Here is a 10146-nt window from a genome sequence, read left to right as displayed (position 1 = left end):
AGTGGGTGACAGAGTAAGTGACCCAGTGGTAAACTGAGTGATCTAGTGTGCGAGTGAGAGAATGAGTGGCCTAGCGATCTAGTGAGTGAGCGAGTGAGCTTAGTGATCTAGTGAGTGAGCGGGTAAGAGAATGAGTGATCTACTGAGTGAGCGAGTGAGAGAATAAGTGGCCTAGTGAGTATGTGCGTGGCCTCGTGATTGAGCGCGTGAGACAGAGTGAGCGACATAGTCAGTGGGTGAGAGAGTGACAGAGAGAACGACCAGATGAGTTAGTGATAGCATGAGCGACCTAGTCAAGGAACAACAGAGCGAGCGACCAGGTGATTGAGTGTATAACAGAGCAAGCAACCTAGGAGTTGATGATAGAGTGGACGACCTAGCGAGTGACCGAGAGTCACCTCACTTGATTGAGATCAAGTGAGTGACCGGCCTACTGAGAGAGTGGTCGAGTGACATAGTGAGTGACCAGGTGGGTGAGTGATATAATGAGCAATCTTTTGAGAGAGCGAGATAATTTTGAGTTATAATGGGGGGCGGGAGAGGACATTGGAGCCTCGTGCTTTCCCCCCCACCCATGCGAACTTCTCGCATGTGCATTTGGAGGAGGCGGCAGAGCTGGCGAAATTTCGCTTACAAGAAGGAAGGGAGGGTCAGAAAATGGCTAAAAATCTGCTGACGTAAGCGGCCCCCGTTCGGATGAAGGTGGTTTTTCTGTGGTTCCCAACTTCGAGGCGCGGATGCGAGCCGATCTCCCCGTTAGAAAGACTCGTCGCACGCCTACAAACGATACAAATACTTAATCGTTACTTCATTTTTGAAATAGAGATGGCAGCACTGGAAAAATCCCACATAACGCTAGAGAGGCACTCAGACTGTTGGGCACACGCTCACACTACCAGCACAACTCACTCGGTAGTGAATTGCCCATCGCGATAGTCCGGAGCTGTGCTCGGTTTCAAATAAAAAGACAGAAAGCCACACCTCCTAGGCAAAGTGGTACGGAAGCTTCCCAAGCATTTATGGGCACCTGCGCATCCACAGAGGATGAGCGCGAGCTTTTTTTTTTTCACGCATTTTAAGATGAATCTGGGGGCGGGGGGATGGGTAAAGACCCTGCGGGTAATCGAGTGCTAGAGAGAACGTCCTCCATTGTAAACGAGGAGCTAGAGCAAGGAACCGCGGGCTAAACATTTCCAAGGTAAAAGAGCGGTTTAGACCGGCTTGGAGCCAAGAAAAGGGAGAGGGGCGAGGAGAGATTTGGTTTGATTCCTCCCTTCTAGATTCAATTCAGCAGCATGATTTAGGGGAAAACAATGGGGTTCTGTCCCCCGTGGAAATACGGGACACTGGGTAACCGCACGACTTTGTACTCCCGCATGAGTCAACGAGTCAACCCTTCCTCTCCGAACACATTGCACTGGATGGCCGCCCGTTTCCGGGACGCGGAAGTTTCGTCTACGACATTTTCCCCCCCCCCTCCCCCAGATATTGCGCACCAGACATTTTAACGTGATGAGCGTGGGGGAGGGGGAGCACGAGCTCCCTATCCCCCCCCCCCCCGTGTACGTCCCTGATCCCACCAATATGCGTTAGGATTCAGAGGGGGGGGGCAGAGCTGATGACGAAATTTTTCTGACAAGGGGGGGGGGGCCAAAAATGGCTAAAAATTTTGCTTACGTAATACTTGAACGGCCCCTTTTTAACATTCCCTCTATTGTTCTTAATACCATGGTAAAAGTCTCCTCGGCACCACCTTGTATCACTTTAGTCGCCTAATGCCTGCACATTTTGGCCTTTTTTAGCATTAATGCATAAAAATATAAGAATTTTCACAATAAGTGCATGTTTGTGAAAGTTTATTTAAGCGTAATCACTTTCTTTATTGGTCTTTCAAATAAATATCGCTAATAATACAGTACAAATACACAAATACAAATACAAATACAAATACAACGCCACAACAGGCAAAATGCCCAACGAGGTGGCTGATAAAAATATGCCCATAAAAATATGGTTGTCATATGTTTCAAAAATACAGCAACCCAATTAACACAAATTACAAACAATATATACACATGATAAAATATTATACAATGCCCATAAAGAATACTTATGGTTGTCTTATTCTAAGAATGGATAGCTTCTCGATTTACCCCAACATGTTTATCGTATTTCTTTTTAAACGTGTCAATTGTGTTACAATTTACTACCTCCGGGGGTAAGCTATTCCATTTATTAACAACCCTATTGGAGAAAAATTCCCTGCGACACCATAACCTTGCATTGTCCCTCACCAATCGATACTGGTGTCCCCTTGTAAAAGCAGTCGATTGGCGGTGTACTAAAAGTTCATGGTCCATCCTATCCATCCCATTGAAAATTTTGAACACTTCGATCATATCTCCTCGACACCTGCGTTCATCCAATGTAAACATATTCAAAAAATGAAGTCTTTCTTCATAACTCAAGCCCTGTGTGCCAATAAGGACACGCGTAGCTCTTCTCTGCACCCCTTCAACCAAGTCTATGTCCCTCTGTAGGTATGGTCTCCAAAACCTTACAGCATACTCCAGTCCAGGACGAACTAAGCCTCGAAAAAGCGGAAGAATGACTTTAGGAGAACGCGAAGAGACCTTTTTGAAAATGAGACCAAGCATTCTATTCGATTTTTTGACAACCGCTGAACAATGTTCAGAAAACTTAAGTCGCTCGTCAATGAGAATTCCCAAATCGGTGACTCTAGTTGCATCCGGGATAGTGACACCATTCAACTCGTAAGAGAACCGTGGGTTGTTCGAACCAAAATGAGCGACCATGCACTTATCTACGCTAAACGTCATGCTCCATTCATTTGCCCATGCTGCAATCTTGTTTAAGTTGGTCTGGAGCAACTCCCTATCGCTTTCATTCCCGATTACCCCCATTAGCTTCACATCATCTGCGAATTTGCTAGTAATTCCATCGATACCCTGATCGAGTTTATCGATAAAAAGTGAAAAAAGTATGGGGCCAAGGACACTTCCCTGAGGAACTCCACTTGTGACGTCTGTCCAACCAGAGAATTCCCCGTTCACCATAACTCGTTGCGACCTATCTCTTAACCACGATTCTATCCAATTCAGCAAGTTGCCCCCTATTCCAATCTCGTGTAAACGCTTCAAGAGTTTGCCATGTTGGACCCGATCGAATGCCTTCTGGAAATCAAGGTAAACAACGTCGACATTTTTGCTCTTACCCAAAGCCATAGTCACGTAATCATAGAAGCAAAGGAGGTTAGTTACACATGACTTCCCCTTCCTGAACCCATGCTGATTATCCGACAATACATTATTCTCGTCTATCCACTTCACAAACTGCCTTTTGATGATAATTTCCAAAATTTTCGAGAGGGAGCTCGTCAAACTCACTGGACGATAATTAGACACCACTTCTCTACTACCCTTCTTAAATATCGGAACAACGTTAGCCAGTTTCCAATCTCTCGGGACGATACCCTCAGCAACACTACTCCTGTATATCTGTGCGACTGGCCCCAACAATTCATTAGCACCTTCCCTGAGAACCCTGGGATAGATATCATCTGGTCCTGGTGCTTTGCTTGCACATACATTTCTTAGCAGATTTAGGACCTCCACGTCTTCCACTTGAATATCGTTGAGCGTTTTATTACCCCATGCAACACCCGTATATCGAATATCATTATCTCCATTAAAAACCGACGCGAAAAAGTCATTGAAAGCACTACACATGCCTACATTGCTCTCTACTTTTGAGCCTCCTATCGAGAGGGGGCCAACTGTCCCCTTACATCCATTATTGACGTATCGAAAAAATGATTTTGGGTCAGAGCCAATGTTATCTGCCAACCTAGATTCAACTTGCTTTTTACTATCCCTTATCGCTTTCTTCAACAGTCTTCTTTTATCAGTAAACAATGATAGGTCACCTCGTCCACTTTTATACTCTCTGAATGCTCTTTTCTTTTCAAGATAAAGGTTCCGCACGCTATCCGGGAACCATAGAGGGTGTGATGTACAAACACGCTTTTTTCGAACAAAGGGTATGACGTCGTGCAAAACAGAGGACAGCTTCGTACTAAATTCTTCCCATTGACTTACCACCCCTACTGATTCCAACCGGTCTTTGAAAACTTCCGCTAACCTTCTTCGCAAAACATCAAAGTTAGTTCTCCGAAAACAAGGAACCAGTCTTTTGTTATCAACCTTACCCGAGGAAAAGTTACAGAGAAATCTGACGATACGATGATCACTGGAAGAAAACTCTTCCCCCACCGAAACATGTTCAACTAGATCCTCAGAACTAGTAAGAACTAAATCCAAAATAGCAGTACCCCTAGTGGCTTCTGATACATGCTGATACAAAAAATTTTCGAGCACCAACTTAAGAAAGTCTCTTTCATACTGATTTCCAGATGAAAGGTTCTCCCAATCAATACCCGGGTAATTGAAATCCCCTAGTATGAGAACCCTCTTTCGCTTACACATGTAGGAAATTTCATCATGCATTTTGGCGATATAGTTTTGATCCCCCTTCGGTCTTTTGTTCTCAAGTTCAACCCATATGGTTTCAATATCACTTCTCTGCACGTTACACTCTCTAGCCTTCAAACATGATTTCACGTATATCAACACTCCACCCCCTTTCCTATCAGATCTATTTCTCAAAAAAGTATCGTATCCGGAGATGTGTAAGAAAGATTCATCCCCATCGTTTGCCCAAGATTCTGTAATGGCTATAAGATCCAAGTCCTCCACAACTATCATAGTTTCTAAAAAATCTTTCTTGTTACAATACAATACAAATACAAATACAACACCACAACAGGCAAAATGCCCAACGAGGTGGCTGATAAAAAGATGCCCATAAAAATATGGTTGTCATATGTTTCAAAAATACAGCAACCCAATTAAAAATGCAATTAACACAAATTACAAACAATATATACACATGATAAAATATTATACAATGCCCATAAAGAATACTTATGGTTGTCTTATTCTAAGAATGGATAGCTTCCCGATTTACCCCAACATGTTTATCGTATTTCTTTTTAAACGTGTCAATTGTGTTACAATTTACTACCTCCGGGGGTAAGCTATTCCATTTATTAACAACCCTATTGGAGAAAAATTCCCTGCGACACCATAACCTTGCATTGTCCCTCACCAATCGATACTGGTGTCCCCTTGTAAAAGCAGTCGATTGGCGGTGTACTAAAAGTTCATGGTCCATCCTATCCATCCCATTGAAAATTTTGAACACTTCGATCATATCTCCTCGACACCTGCGTTCATCCAATGTAAACATATTCAAAAAATGAAGTCTTTCTTCATAACTCAAGCCCTGTGTGCCAATAAGGACACGCGTAGCTCTTCTCTGCACCCCTTCAACCAAGTCTATGTCCCTCTGTAGGTATGGTCTCCAAAACCTTACAGCATACTCCAGTCCAGGACGAACTAAGCCTCGAAAAAGCGGAAGAATGACTTTAGGAGAACGCGAAGAGACCTTTTTGAAAATGAGACCAAGCATTCTATTCGATTTTTTGACAACCGCTGAACAATGTTCAGAAAACTTAAGTCGCTCGTCAATGAGAATTCCCAAATCGGTGACTCTAGTTGCATCCGGGATAGTGACACCATTCAACTCGTAAGAGAACAAGCTCCTGGCATTTATTAACACACATTTTAATTTGCCCGGTGGTTTGTTGTCAATCGAGAAGCCATCCAAGTCAGAGGTGGGTAATTCCCCGTCAATACTGTTGTGATTATCATTAACTAACCCGCATTCCCGACTACGTGGTCTGGGAGTAAAAAACCTGACCTAAGACTATCGTAAACCTCCCAGACCCCTCTCTTATTTAGATGGATCCCATCCGAACGAAGCCACCTATCGGTAAATGCGGGAAGCTCCAAGAACGTGACCCCAAGTGAGGAGCAAATGTCCTTCAGGCCTATATTGAATTGGTGGATCCTACTCCTATATCCCCTACTACCCCTTGGCAGCACTGGAATCACTGCCACATCTGAACCCCCCTCCCTAGCGGATAATAGTAAATCCCGGTATTCTGACAGAGACTCACTAATATTCGCTCCTACCTGATTTGTTCCCACCCACAGAATCACCCGCAAGGGCAACTTTCGGCGATGAAAAACGTCTCGAACGTTGCCAATCTTCCCCCCAGGAAGACAACAGCGCTCGAAACCCCGAAAATCCCTACACACTCGGTTCCCAAGTTCCCTAACCATAGAATCGCCGATGATTAAACCCCTATCACTATCCCCCTCTACCTCATCCACGACCACCCATTCGCCCTCTAAAATGTCGTTGTTCGTGGAGATTGCTTCTTCATCAACAGGTGGCTCGACGACCAGAGGGTCCGTTATAACCGGACCCTCTAGCACCCTAACTTTTTCCCGTAAAGCTTCGACCTCGTGTTCCAGCCTTTTTCTATCCAAGCACCCTTTACAATTGAAACTATCAGCTACTATACCCCTAGACCAGGGAAACCTCCCGTCGCAAGCTCTACACAACACTAGTCGAGGTCGAGGCATACTAACACTATTGCTAAAGCTAGATAATAATAATAATACTTAACAATACGAAAATGAGAAACGTTAACTGGAAATTAAAATAATGTAAAATACATTACTATGCAAAATATACGTAAGAGATTATACGAAAAAATTACGTAAAGTAGAATGCTCAGCACTAAATCACGAAGAATAAAATAAATATGTATATAAAGAATACAACACCCTCTAAAAAAAGTATTAAGCTACGAAGTACAATTTATACTTATTAGAATTAGCTAACTATCTCAAAACACTAACACTACAACAATAGGCCCAAATGGAAGGAAAACAACGTTATTGAGAGTACCCGGGAAAAAGTATACACTGTTTGCTAACACTAACGTCCAAAAACCTACGAACTTATATCAAAGAAGCGAGCGAACCTGGCGAAAAAACAACGAAAATGAAATGCGAACGAGAAAAATAAATATAAGTCGATCGAAAATACACAACGAAAATTTAAAATAAATGAGAGCAATATAATAAAAAAAAAAAACCACTTATCTCACAATCCAACGTGCGCTAAAAAAAAAGAAAATCACCGCAGAATATGACCCAACAATAAACAACACGCTAAGTAAAACTCACGAGAACGAAGAAAAACACAAAGAAAGACACAAAATGGCGCACTGGCGTGTCGGTGAGCGGAGCGCGATAATAGCACGTCCGTTCCCAACGACGGCGAAGACGATAAAACCTCTATTTTGCGTTCACCGGCGGGATTAAAAAAAAATCCGTCCGTAATGGTGGGTGTCCGTTGATCAGGGACATGAAATGAATACCGTTATACAAAAGGGGGGGAAAGTATTATTTGACCGTAAAAGAAGGGTGACCCGCATCTCAGGGAGTGTCCGTTAAGAGGGGGGGCGTGTTTTCACTGTATTTTTAGAACACCGGGTTTTTCTGCCGCAGGTGGAATTTAGTGGATTAATAGAGATGTTCCGTATTTTCCAAATATCAAGTGTTTTATTATTAAGGCTATTTCTGGAGATATGTCAAAAGCGTTCAGTTTTGTTGCCGGTGTTTCGTTACTTGAGCAGCTACAACAGACTAGAAATCAAAAATGCCAAAAATGCTAAATATTAGAAAATATGTAGAAGTTTTTTTGCGTACGCAGGTTATATGAGGAGATTTTTTTTTTTTTTTTTCTGTAAATGAATATGCACTACTGCTATTTATTTTAAAAGCATATCTGTGCTTTTTTTGTATGGTGATTTTTTTTGAATGCATATTTTCTCATTTTTGATAATTCTTGGCGCTTTTTTTTATGATGTTTTTAGTATATATTTTGGATTTTAATGCGGGTTTTTGCATTTTTGGGTGCGTATTTTAGCATTTTTACGTGCATATTCCGGAATTTCAAGTGCATATTTTGGCATTTCAAGTGCATATTTCGGAATTTCAAGTGCATATTTCGGAATTTCAAGTGCATATTTCGGAATTTCAAGTGTTCAAGTGCATATTTCGGAATTTCAAGTGCATATTTCGGAATTTCAAGTGCATATTTCGGAATTTCAAGTGTTCAAGTGCATATTTCGGAATTTCAAGTGCATATTTCGGAATTTCAAGTGCATATTTCGCAATTTCAAGTGCATATTTTGGCATTTTTAAGTGCATATTTGCATATTTTTATAGCATATTTCGCGTCACTTTTTAGTGCCTATAATCCGGGCTCTAATGATAACTTAACTAATTCTTCTTCCTTTGCATTACTTCTGTTTCCTCTCGAAATGACTTTTCAAGGCTTGCTTCCAATCTGTGTCTGCGATATCCCTTCTCAGGAAGAGATTTCCTCTATATAAATAGAGTTCCCAATCTGTTTGCGCGCGGTTTGATTTTTACTATTAGGTTCAAGTTCTTTAATTTTTCGATCTTTCTCGAGAATTTCATGACGTAACCGAGTGTATTTCCTTTTGTCTCTTTTTCAAAAAAGTTCCTTAACTTGTTTATCCTCAATAAATGCAGCTGTCTCCTTCTTAAAATTCTGTATTTGTGTACTGTGTTTTTTCCAATTCCTTTCTAATTTCATCTATTATCTGTTGCTGATATTCCCTCTCCATTATCCGAACGTCTCCTATTGGAACCAAGTCTGTGTTCACATGTAATGCTGCAATTTTAGCCTCATCCAATCGTTTGTGGAGATCTCTGTTGTGTGATTTCCGTTTCGCACTGACACCTGCCGGCAGTTGGCCCTCCCGGGCTGGGAATCGGCTCAAAATTCAATTCTGGACTGGTTCTAAAGTCCTCTTTAAAACCTCTATATATGCTTTCAATTCAGTTTTCTCCCCTAGTAGCCTAGCTACATTTGTTTCGCAATCTTTACATTTGTGCCTAGTTTCTCTGTGCTTCTCTTGTTCATCTCTGAAAAGTATGGATCTTTCAAATTCTTCCTCTCTTTCTGTCTTGTCAGCCCAGGATCTACCATTAGTCTCCTTCGATTCTTTAACCTGATTCTGCAAGTGTTCTTTCACCTTCCTAACTTTTGTTAATTCCCTTTCTTGATCGCCACGTGCCACTGATACTTTCCTAAATTCTTCTAATACCTCTTTCATCTTCTCGTGAAGAAAACCCTTTGTCAATTTAGACACGTGTGCCATTGCCTGGACTTGGTCCTCAAACTTTTTCACCTTGTTTACCGCACCAGTTCGAGTCCCCATACCTTTCTCACTCCGTCTATCTCCTGAATCTACCTTTTCAGCCATTCTAAAATTCCGTCGGGTGTACTGCCGTTCCGACTAGCGCCTACCTGCCCCGTTAGCTGGTCTTAAGACCGCCCGGCCCAAACCAGGAGGAGGTGGGGGAAGGCCTCCCTACGTGTGTTCCAATCTAATTTTTTAGTTTCCGTGATCTCTCTTAAGTCTTAAAAATAAAATATTCCACAGAATTCATTTTTTTCCAACTCTAGATGCTCACCCAACAATGCTTGGAATACAGATGTGGCGCTTGGGCCGGCAAAGTGTCCGTAAACCTATCTCTATGCTATGGCAAGGAAGTTGCTACGGGGGCCAAAAGTTTAAGAACCGCTAAGATGTACGTAGCCTATATTTTTCCGGAGATGGATGGAGCTAATTGTGTTAATATGAATACAAATGAAATTGAAAACTAAAGTAGCTCATACAAAGGGTAGGACACAGATGAGCGATTCGGCAATGCAAGGTGAATGCGTAGTACGACGTCTCTAAAGCACATTAATGTCACTTGCTCGACAGATCTGCGTGACATTCAATGACCACAGCCAGGCAGAACCGGAGCAAAAGAAAACCGATCCACACACAATGCCTACGAGAAGTCTCACCGCGTGCAGAAATTCAGTGGAGAATCTCTGCACGGATTCTCGCACGAACAACAACAACCAGATGATACTTCACGGGTTCAGCGCCCACGGCTGGATGCCCCCGTGTGGCCAAATGGATGAATGAATAAGAAAGACGACCGAACGAGAAAAGGCGTTCTTCCGTTTCCGAGTCCCCCCCCCCCACCCCGTCCTTTGTACGCGCTCATCACGGTGTTGATGATGACCTTCCGGATCGAACCCGAGACGCTCTCTTCCAGA

This window comes from Pholcus phalangioides, unplaced genomic scaffold (assembly GCF_987345545.1).
Source record: "Pholcus phalangioides strain wild (caught in Gottingen) unplaced genomic scaffold, Ppha-v1.0 ptg000020l_1, whole genome shotgun sequence".
In the NCBI taxonomy this organism is placed as follows: Eukaryota; Metazoa; Arthropoda; class Arachnida; order Araneae; family Pholcidae; genus Pholcus; species Pholcus phalangioides.
This window is presented reverse-complemented; position numbering follows the sequence as displayed.